Source organism: Pan paniscus, chromosome 4, assembly GCF_029289425.2.
Source record: "Pan paniscus chromosome 4, NHGRI_mPanPan1-v2.0_pri, whole genome shotgun sequence".
NCBI lineage: Eukaryota > Metazoa > Chordata > Mammalia > Primates > Hominidae > Pan > Pan paniscus.
Genome location: NC_073253.2, coordinates 39776844 through 39788733, shown reverse-complemented (window position 1 = coordinate 39788733; position 11890 = coordinate 39776844). Strand labels below are relative to the sequence as shown.

Below are 11890 nucleotides of genomic sequence, written 5' to 3'. Positions count from 1 at the left end.
AACCCCGTCTCTACTAAAAATACAAAGATTAGCCGAGCATGGTGGTAGGTGCCTGTAACTCCAGCTCTTTATATCCTGGTTTCAAATCTAGGCTTGATGACCTTTTCCCATATCCCAGTATCATATTTTTTTCTTCCTGCATAGGGGATTAATTACGATTCTGAATGGTTGGTAGCATGAAGCTAGGTTATCCCTATCGTGGCAATGGATATTTAAGTAGGCATTGCCAATATTTATCTTGCTTTCTTTTACTTTCTTCTTTTTCTGACCATCCACACTCCATTTATATTGATGAGTTTTTTTACTAATATCAATTATTATTATATTATGCTCATACTGCCATGTCTTATTCTGCAGCTTTGATCCTTAAGGTGACTTTGCATATCTGTCTAGGACTCCTTTATCTGTTGATTTTTACCATTTAAGTCTCCAAAGACAGCTGTATTTTTGGAAAAGTGGGAGGGAAGAGGTAGATGGGGATACTCATTGATACCTTAATGCACTTCACAGCTGCTTGAGAATATGTCAGATCTCATAAAAAGTTCTAACATTCGAGAATAAGACAGTGATTTCAGAAATGGAATTTCAAAGGGTGTGTAGGCCACCCTTTTTATCCTGTTTCCTATTGTAGAAATGAGAGCCAGGCTAGGAATGTTTCAAGCAGAAATATTCTTACTATTCAATGAAATTGAAAATGTATTCCCATATCTTTTACTCCTATCTGTTTGGTTTATGGGATAAAAACTTGTTAGAGTAGTTGGTATTTCATAGGCTTCACTATAACATTGGAAAATCTTTTAGTCTAAAAAGCACACAGTACGGTACACCAATGAACAGTATTAGTGCCCACTCTTGGCATGTACACATGTTCTTTCTGTCGTTTTTATTTTGCTTAGCTTTTGAGTCTCTTCCTGTTACTGTGAGAAATTCTTTTATTAATATTTTAAAGGCATACTATATAAAGCAGTGTGGTGGTATATTAGGTATCAGTAGAATCCTCATGATAGCTATTTAGTAAACGTGTTTTGCTTCCTGTTTTTTTCTAACCTTTTTATTGTTTCACTTCTACTATAATTTCACATCCTTTTCTTCTTAGTCAAATAAGTTGAAAAAATATATTTTTATAGAACATGTTGCTATGGTGATAGTTTATGAAAATATACTTTATCCCTGTTTAAGATCTTTATTAAGATCTTGCTGTATGATAATCTGACTGGGTTGCTATAAAAGTAAGATATAAACCACTTCTTCTGTAGATTCATTGTTTTCTAGCATTTTTCTGTCTAGGTATTCTGACAATAATTATGTGTAGAGAGTGAATACATATTTAAAATTGTGTGTGACATAGGAGGTTTTCAGTAAATAATAACTGATGAATGAAATAAGTTTAACTTGGTTGATGATTGAAGAGAAGTTGTGGGAACTGCAATTAACAAGGCCCAAGAAAAAAATCACTAACATGATTAAAATTGGTCAGGCACCAAAGAACCAAATAACATCATAGCCTTTTGTAAGTAGCAATTATCATTTGCCAAAGGCCTACAAAACGTTGTTTTAGGTTCATTTGATTTATTCACTCTTCACAAAAATCCTGCAAGGTAGACATTATTCTTATTTTACATATGAGGAAATTAACATTCAAAGAAGTTAATTGCCCAGATCATCGCTAGTGAATAGTCTAGTCCAGACTTTGGACCTTAGGCGCTTGCAATACATAACTTTTAATGCATATAGAGTTGATTTTAGATTTTAGAAAAGTCACTCAGGCATAATGGCACATATCTGTAGTCCTAGCTGCTCAGGGTGCTGAGGTGGCAGGCTAGCTTGACCCCAGAGGTTTGAGGCTGTAGTGAGCTGTGATCATGCCAGTGCACTCCAGTGTAGGTGACAAAGTGAGATCCTGTCTCAAAAAAAAAAAAAAAAAAAATTCCAAAAAACTATTATCCCAAATTTTTTAAATGATTAAACATTTGAGAATCTGTCAGAGCCAGATAGATTACATTCTAGGTGTGTTACATAGTTTTTCTTTAGTTTAACAGTTTTCTTAAAAGAAAATTCATCCACATGCATTTTTAAGGTGCAATAACATATAGCCAGTTTACAGCTCTTTTCTTGCTAGTGTACACTAGCAAGTATATGTTCCAATTACTCATAAATAATTTAAATGATCTCTGGAGCCTCTTGCAACTATCCCCTTGTCTTGTGTTGCTACTAAAAGGAAAAACGTATTGATTTAACCTTTGGTATTATCAGGAAAAATAGTCATTGTCATTTACTATCATTTTATTTTTTGTATTTTTGGTCATTTTATGAATAGTCCTGAGAAGCAGCAATAAAGGGATAGTGGAAAAACAACTTTATTAGAAATTATAATAAAAATAAAAACATAGCAAACCCAAATTTTTATTCCATATATTCTTGAAATAGGGAGGCCTCAAGCAATCCTCCTGCCTTGGCCTCCCAAAGTGTTGAGATTTGATGTGAGCCAACATGCCAGGCCCAATATTCTTTTTTTATGGCTAAATTCCATTGTGTATATAGACCACATCTTCTTTATCCATTCATCCATTGACGGTTGATTCCATATTTTAGCTATTGTGAATAGTGCTGTAATAAACATGTGAGTGCAGATATCTCTTCAATGTATTGATTTCCCTTTTGGATATATACGTAGTAGTAGAATTGCTAGATCATACAGTAGTTGTATTTTAAGTTTTCTGAGGAACCTCCATACTGTATTCCATAGTGACTGTACTAATTTACATTCCCACCAACAGTGTAGCAGGGTTCCCCTTTCTCCACATCCTTGCCACCGTCCATTATTCTCTATCTTTTTAATAAAAGCCATTTTAGGCCGCCCATGGTGGCTGAGGTGAGAGGATCACTTGAGCTGCTCAGGAGTTTAAAACTAGCCTGGGCAACGTAGTGAGAGACCTCGTCTCTAGTATAATAAAAAAAAATTTTTTTAAGCCATTTTGACTGGGGTAAGATGATATCTCATTGTGGTTTTGATTTGCATTTCTATGATGATTAGTGATGTTGAACATTTTTTTAATTTACCTGTTGGCCATTAGTGTGCCTTATTTTGAGAAATGTCTATTCTTTTGCCCATTTTTAAATAAGATTATTTTTCTTTTATTGAGTTGTTTGAGCTCCTTATATATTCTGGTTACTAATCCCTTGTCAGATGGATAGTTTGCAGACATTTTCTCCTGTTCTGTGGGTTGTCCCTTCACTTTGTTGATTGTTCACTCAGCTGTGAAGAAGCTTTTTAGCTTGATATAATCTAATTTGTCTACGTTTGCTTTGGTTGTCAGTGCTTTTGTGGTCTTACACAGAAAAGTTTTTGGCCAGGCCAAGAGTTGTGCCTCATGCCTATAATCCCAGCACTTTGGGAGGCTGAGGCAGAGGATTGCTTGACCCCAGGAGTTTCAGACCAGCCTGGGCAACATAGGGAGACCCTACTTTTGCAAAAAGAATTTTAAAAGTTTAAAAATTAAAATAAAAAAGTTTAAAACATTAAAAGTTTAAAAATAAAGTTAAATGAATAAATAAAATTAGCTGGATGTGGTAGCACACACCTGTGGTCCCAGCTACTCAGGAACCTGAGGTGGGAGGATTGCTTGAGCTCAGGAGGTCAAGGGTATAGAAAGCTGTGATTACACCACCGCATTCAAAGCCAGGTAACAGAGTGAGACCCTGTCTCCAAAAACAAAAAAACAAAATAAAACAACTTTTGGCCAGACCAATGTCCTGGAGTATTTCCCAAATACATTTTTCTAGTAGTTTCATAATTTCAGATGTTACATTTAAGTTTCTAATCCATTTTGATTTGAGTTTTGTATCAAAAATCAAAGAGATAAGGAAGAAATATCTGAGAGATAGTCTTATTCTTCTGCATGTGGTTATCCAGTTTTCCCAGCACCATTTATTGAAGAGACTATCCTTTTACCATGATGTGTTCTTGATTGCTTTGTCAAAAATTACTTGGTTGTAAATGTGTGGATTTATATCTGGGTTCTCTATTCTGTTCTGTTTGCCCATGTGTCTATTTTCTTGCCAGTATTATGGTCATTTGGTTACTATAGCTTTGTAGTATATTTTGAAGTCAGATAGTGTGATGCCCCAAGCTTTGTTCTTTTCCCCTCGGACTGCTTTGGCTATTCAGAGTCTTTTTGTGGTTCTATATACGTTTTAGGATTCTTTTTCTATTTCTGTGAAGAATGTCACTGGTATTTTGATAGAGATTGCATTGAATCTGAAAATTGTTTTGGGTAGTATTGTCGTTTTAACAATATTCTTCTAATTCCACAAGCTTAGAATACCTTTCCTTTTATTTGTGTCTTCAATTTTCTTCATCAGTGTTTTATAGTTTTCTTTCACAGATCTTTCACTTAAGATAATTGCTTGGTATTTTATATTATTTGTAACTATTGTAAATGTTATACTCTAACAGCAAACAATATGAAAAATAAATCAAGAAAGCAATCTAAATAAAAAAAAGTCTGTACTGACTTTTGTATGTTAATTTTGTATCCTGACACTTTACTGAATTTGTTTATCAGTTCTTAACAGCTTTTTGGTGGAGTCTTTAGGGATTTTGTAAATATAAGATTATGTTGCCTACAAAGATAACTTGACTCCTTCCTTTGCAATTTAGATGCCCTTTATTTCTTTCTCTTGTCTGATTGCTGTGACCAGGGCTTTCAGTATTATGTTAGATAACAGTGGTGAAGGTGGGCATCCTTGTCTTGTTCTAGATCTTAGAGGAAAGGCTTTCAATATTTCACCATTCAGTGTGATGTTAGCTGTGGTTTTATCACATGTGGCCTTTATTATTTGGGAACATGTTCCTGCTGTATCCAGTTTGCTGAGGGTTTTTATCATAAAGAGATGTTGAATTTGTCAAATACTTTTTCAGCATCTATTGAAATGGTCATATGTTTTTGGTTCTTGATTCTGTTAATGTGATGTATCATGTTTATTGATTTGAATATGTTGAACTATCCTTGCGTCCCTTGGATGAATCCCACTTGATCATGATGAAGGATCTTATTAATGTGATTTGCTAGTATTTTGTTGAGAATTTTTGCATCTGTATTCATTAGTAATATTGGCCTGTAGTTTTCTTTTTTGTTGTGTCCTTATTTGGTTTTGATATCAAGGTAATGCTGGCCTTGTAGAATGAGTTTGGAAGTATTCCCTCTTTAATTTTTTGTTTTGTTTTGTTTTGGAAGAGTTTGAGTAGAAGTGAGAATTAGTTATTCTTGAAATGTTGGGTAGAATTCAGCAGTGAAGGCTTCAGGTTCCAGGCTTTTCTTTGATGAAAGACTTTTTATTGCAGCTTCCATCTTATTACTTACTGGTCTGTTCAGGTTTTCAGTTTATTCATGTTTCAATCTTGTTAGGTTGTAAGTGTCCAGGAATTTATTAATTTCTTCTAGCTATTCCAATTTGTTGGCGTATAGTTGCTCATAACAGTATATAATGATTCTTTGTATTTCTGTGGTCTCAGTTGGTATGTCTACTTTTTCATTTCTGTTTTTATTTATTTGAATTTTCTTTCTTTTATTTGTCTAAAGTTTTGTCAATTTCATCTATCTTTTTGAAAAAACAACTTTTGTTGACCTGTATTTTTTTAGTCTCAATTTTATTTACTGCTGTTCTTATCTTCATTATTTATTTTCTTCTACTAATGTTGGGTTTGGATTGTTCCTGCTTTTCTAGTTTTTGAGATGCATTGTTAGGTTATTTATTTGAAATCTTTCTCCTTTTTTGATGTAGACAATTATTATTGTAAACTTCTCTCTTATACTGCTACTTTTGCTTTATCCCATAGATTTTGGTATTTTGTGTTTCCATTGTCATTTGATTCAGAATATTTTAAAATTCCCTTCTTAAATAGAGACAGCGTCTCACTTTGTCACCTAGGTTGGAGTGCAGTGGTGTGATCATGACCCACTGCATCCTCAATCTCCTTGGTTCAGGCAATGCTCCTGCCTCAGCCTCCTGAGTAGCTAGGACAATAGGCATACACCACCAAGCCCAGCCAGCCCAGGTATTGTTGTGCTGCCCAGGCTGGTCTCAAACTCTTGGCTTCAAACAGTCCTTCCACCTTGACCTCTCAAAGTGCTGGGATGATAGGCATGAGCCACCATGCCCTGCCAGGAACAAGTCATTTGATTTGAACTTACTCCAAATTAAATCAAACAATTAATTAATTTTTTGTATTGTTTCCCAGGTTCCTCTTGTTAATGATTTCAAGTTTTATTCCATTGTGGTTACAAAAGATATGTGATATGATTTCTACTTAATTGACTTTTTGAGACTTGTTTTGTGGCCTAAGATGTGGTCTGTTCTGGAGAATGTTTCATATGCTGATGAAAAGATTGTCTGTTCTGCAGCAGTTGGGTGAAATATTCTATAATGTCAATTAGGCCTATTTGGTCTAGTTTAACTCCCCTGTTTCTTTGTTGATTTTCTGTCTGTATGATTTGTCCTTTCCTGAGAGTAGGGTGTTGAAGTCTCCTACTATTATTATATTGCACTCTATCTCTTCCTTTATGTCTATCAATATTTGCTTTATAGACTTGGGTATTCTGGTATTGGATGCTTAGATATTAATTGTTATATCCTTTTGCTGAATTGACCTGTTTATCATAATATAGTGACCTTCTTGCTCACTTTTTGGAGTCTTTGACTTATAGTCATATTTTATCTGATATGTTAGCTACTCCTGCTCTTTTCTGGTTTCCCCTTGCATGGAATACCTTTTTCCAGCCCTTCACTTAGAGTGTTATGTGTGTCTGTGTAGGTGAAGTGGATTTCTTGTGGGCATTGTATGGTTTGGTCTTGTTTCTTTATCCAGTCATCTACTCTGTGTCTTCTAATTGGAGACTTGAGTTCATTTACATTCAGTGTTATTATTGGTAAGTAAGAACTTATTATTGCCATTTTATTGCATGTTTTCTGGTTGTTTTGTACTCCTCTCTTTTCCTTTCTGTGTTCTTTTGTGGTTAAGTGATTTTCTCTGATAGTATGTTTTCATTAATTGCTGTTTATTTTTAGTGTATCTATTATAGGTTTTTGCACTGTGGTTACCGTGAGGTTTATTAAAAAGTTTTAGAGCTATGACAAGTTATTTTAAAACAATGACAACTTATCTTAGATAACAAAGAAAAAAATAGAAACTAACAAAGACATTTAAAAACTTCTACACTTTAACTCTATCACCCCTAAAATTTTGACTTTTTGTTGTCTCAACTTACATATTTTTATATTGCCTGTCTCTTAACAGGTTGCTGTAGCTACGATTGTTTTTAACAAGTTTGTCTTTTAGACTTCATACTAGAATTATGGGAGGACCAAAAACAATTACAGTATTAGAGCATCCTGGGTTTGTCTATGTACTTACCTTTACCAGAGGATTTTATTTATTTTATTTTTGTTTTCAGAGACAGGGTCTTGCCTTGTCACCGAGGCTGGAGTGCAGTGGCATAATCATAGCTCACTGTAGTCTCGAACTCCTGGGCTCAAATGATTCTCCCACCTTAGCCTCCCAAGTATCTGGGACTACAGGCATTTGCCACCATGCTCAGGTAATTAGAAAAAAATTTTTTTTTAGAGATAAGGTCTTATGATGTTGCCCATGATAGTCTTAAACTCCTGGCCTCAGGCAGTCCTCCTGACTTAGCTTTCCAAGTAGCTAGTATTACAGGCATGAACCACAGTGCCTATAATAGACTAGCAATGAGTTTTATACCTTTAAATGTTTTCTTTTTGCACATTTTTTTTCTCTGAGATTGAAGAACTCCCTTTAGTGTTTCTTGTAAAATGAGTCTGGTGATGGTGAATTTTCTCAGTGCTTGTTTGTCTGGGAAAGACTTTATCTTTCCTTTTTTGTAGTTGAAGGATGAGTTTGCTGAATATAATATTCTTGAATGGCAGTTGTTTCTTTCAGCACTTTGAAAATGTCATCTCACTCTCTCCTGGCTTATTTGGTTCCCATTGTGGAGTCTGTTGCCAAACAAATTGAAGCTCCTTTATATGTTATTTGCTTTTTTTAACTTGCTACTGTTAAGAGCCTCTCTTTGTCCTTGACATTTGAGAGTTTGATTATTATATGCCTTGGGGTAGTTTTATTTAGGTCAAATCTGTTGGTGTTCTCTGGCCTGAATATTGATATTTTTCTTAGATTTTGGGAAGCTTTATTTTTTTGAATAAACTTTCTACTCCTGCTCTTGCTCAGCTCCTTGAATACCAGTAATTCTTAGATTTAGTCTTTTGAGGTGATTTTCTATATCTTCTAGGCAATCTTCATTCCTTTTTATTATTTTTTTTCCTCGTCTATGTGTTTTAAAATAGCCTGCCTTCAAGCTTACTGATTGTTTTTTTCTGCTTGATCCACTATGTTGTTGAGAGCCTCTAATGAATTTTTTAGTTCAGCAAACATATTTCTCAGTTCCACCAAGATTTGTTTGATTTTTTATTGTTTCAAACTCTGTTAATTTTCTCTGATACATTTCTAAATTGATTTTTTGTGTTATTTGGGATGTCACTGAGTTTCCATAAAATCACTATTTTGTATTCATGGTCCAAGAGCTCACATATCACTGTCTCGTTAGGGTTAGTCACTGGTTCCTTGCTTTGTCCATTTGAGGAGATAATGGTTTGCTGTTGTTTCTTTTGGATGTACATCTGTGTCTTTGCATTGAAACATTATTTATTTATTTTAGTCTTCTCTGACTAGTCTGGTTTTTATTGGACATGTTTGCTTAGAGATTCTTTGTAACTTACCTGTTGAATTTCTTTTTTTTTTCTGCTAGGTCACTCTGCCTCTTTTTTGGCACTGGATGGAGGCTTAATTCCAGCTTTGCCTCTGCCCTAGTAAAGGATCAGAGTGTTGCCTGTTAGGAATTGGGGAGGTCCCAAAGGTGATATCTCAGCAGTGTAGAAAGGCTGGCTAGGGGTTTGTGCCCAGGGGACCTGTGGAGTGTACCTCCTACCTAGTGGTCCTGCCGAACAAGTACTCTGATTTGGTGTCTCCTTTGACTAAGTTAAAGAGCAGAGTTTCCAAGACTGGGAATGGTAGTCCTGCCTTCCCCATCTGTCTCTGAGTGTCCTCAGGGCTGTTTCTCCCTTTGTGTACTCATGATGCTTCCCATGGATTGGGTCAGGGACAGGTCTTCTGTCAGGACCCCAAGATGGTGGGGGAAACTGGTTGTCTACTTCAGTCTCACTTTTTCCAGTTTAGACACTGTGAGTCAGGGAAATTTTCCACATACTTGGTGTCAGGCAGGTTGCGGGGAGGGGTGTCATAGATATTGAATTCTGATTCTTTTTCTGTCTGCTTGGAGTTTTTTTCACTTTTTTGTGTCCCTTGGAACCATTTGATCTACATATTTGAGTTCTGGGCTATTACTAGCAATAATCTCAGCACCATATATTTGTTTTTGGTTTTCTCTAGTGAGTGAATGAAGCCAGCTTACTTCTACTTACCATTTTGGAACCCAAAACCGGTTTCAGAACTCTTAATGGTGTTAATAAAAGCCACTAAAAAGAAGACTGCAAAAATGAGGTTTCTATGCTTTTCTGCTTTCAAAGATGTTATACTGCGGAAAACATTTTGAAAGCTGAAGTATGATATAAAAATGATTTCTTTTCCTACTGGATCATCTTTTTAGGTGATTCCATTTTATTTTTAAATTATTTTATTTTTAGCATATCTCCTAAGAAATAATTCATGAGTAATGATTAAATAAACCCTAGGATGGTGCAATACTAAAATACAGAGCATAGGAAAAACAGGATCCCTAAGATTCTATTATGCATCTTAAATTTATAAAGAGGATGAATACATTCATATAGTAATTGTAGGATAGAATCAGTTTTATTCTGTTAAAAAAAAAGAATCCTTTTTTCTTTGGAAGACTTCTAAGAAAATAAGATATAAAATATTAATGTTTACAAATAAATTTGCTCAAAGAAGAAACTCAAAAATAAAAGACGCTGGTGGTATATAAGGACTAATGTAACTACGTTCTTCAATTTTATTTTACAACCAAAGCTGAGCTGATTTATATTTCCTTCCCCTGTCTCAGGGTTAGCTGTTGTAATTCATTACAAAATAAGAATAATTTGCATAAATAAGATACTCTTTATCTTAAAGGTCAAAGCACATCATAATATACTGCTAGTTGATTTATCTTTGTCCAATCTAGTAAAATTTTTTACATTTAAAAATAGAAAATATTATATATGATGTATTTAGTAAACACCTATCCATTGAGATATCTGAATGTCATTTTAGTTAGAAATACCTAAAGTATTAAAATCATTTTTCAGGTTTCCACATAAGAAAGATATGTCTGTCATGTAGATCGCACTGTAGAAATCAGTTCATAGTAGAACCATACTGTGTAAATTGCAATCTAAGAGAATTATCAAGGACCAAAGTAAAGTCAAGGGGATCAATGACTAATATGCAGTAATATTTACCTTAGCCCTCAGGCAGATATGTGAAAAGATGTGTAAAGTTAAGAAATACCTGTAAACTCCAGATACAAAGGCTTTCTGCAAACAAAGACCTTTGCTTCTTTCTAGGAATTTTTGCTAGTTTTACTGTGGAATGAGAACCCAAACTGTTTTGTGATTAAGTTAAACAGGTACATGATTCAAGCAGTAGGTTTTGTAGGTTATATTCTTGAAAGAAGGCCTGGGAATTTTTGAAGCCTTGGAAAGCCTTGGGTTTTTTTGTTGGTTTGTTTTTCACTTGAGAGTGTTTTTAAACTAGAAAACAATTTAAATATATGCGTGATGAGGATTCTGGGGAGGTGAGGAAGGCATCTTTGTTGCATGTCAGAGACAGATAAAACTTTCACATTGTAGGCTGGGCACCATGGCTTACACCTGTAATCCCAGCACTTTGCAGGGCCGAGGCAGGCAGATCACCTGAGGTCAGGAGTTCAAGACCAGCCTGGCCAACATGGTGAAACCCCGTCTCTACTAAAAATGCAAAAATTAGCCAGATGTGCTGGCGGGCACCTGTAATCCCAGCTACTCAGGAGGTTGAGGCAGGAGAATCACTTGAAACTGGGAGGCAGAGGTTGCAGTGAGCCGAGATTGCGCCACTGCACTCCAGCCTGGGTGACAAGAGTGAGACTCCGTCTCAAAAAAAACAAACAAACAAAAAAAACTTTCAGATTGTAAAAAGGGCAGATAAGAGGAAGCAGGAGTAGGAGGATGTGCTCATAGAGAATACGAGAACCTGTTTCATCTCTGTACTTTGAAGGTAGGGGTGGACAGTTCACAGAACAGGTTTAAATCTAGGAACTGAGTCAGTCCCAGGTGCCTTCCTTAAATACTTGTGGGTTGAATGACTGTCTTAACCCATCTGAAACCAATCTAGGATTAAAATTTTAGAAGACAGTGGAGTTTAATTGGCTGCTCTCCTCTCAGGCTCTTGGAGAAGTCAGTGCTGTCAGCAAACATCTGTTTAAACATGTGGAATAGCTGTACTTTGGAGAGCAAAAGTTATTTTAGTACTTTAGGAATATGAAGTAAATTACGTATAAGTTTATTTGCTTTTAAATTTTTGAGAAACTTCTACTTCCAGTATGGAGAAGTAAGCTCTTGCACATGACTGAAAACCTAGGAAAAAAAAAAACACAAAAATCAATTACCTGTGGGGTCTGGAACAAAAAACAGATAGATTTTGGAGGGTATCAAACTTTGACAAAGCAACCCTTACAGAGTGAGATTCTCATTCTTTGCAGCTTTGCCTTGAGGGCAGGCACAGTAAGGCATAACTAATGTTCCAGTACAAAACCCCCCATTATTCTGTCCAAAAGAACCAGGGGAAGGGGGCCAGTGCTACCAAAGAGTAGGGAAG

General features: G+C 35.4%; 1 protein-coding gene across 33 annotated transcripts in view; it reads left to right on the top strand.

Moving 5' to 3' along the window:
* The window catches only part of POLK (DNA polymerase kappa), an 88012-nt gene that overhangs the window by 1123 nt on the left and 74999 nt on the right, over window positions 1-11890 (top strand). Inside the window, exon 1 of one of the 33 annotated variants that reach the window (XM_063604427.1) lies at window positions 9-7598. The exons of the other annotated variants lie outside the window; for them this stretch is intronic. The gene's annotated coding sequence lies outside the window, so the exon portion shown is untranslated. Of the gene's footprint in view, window positions 1-8; window positions 7599-11890 lie in introns of those variants that run through there. 33 annotated transcript variants of the gene reach the window in all.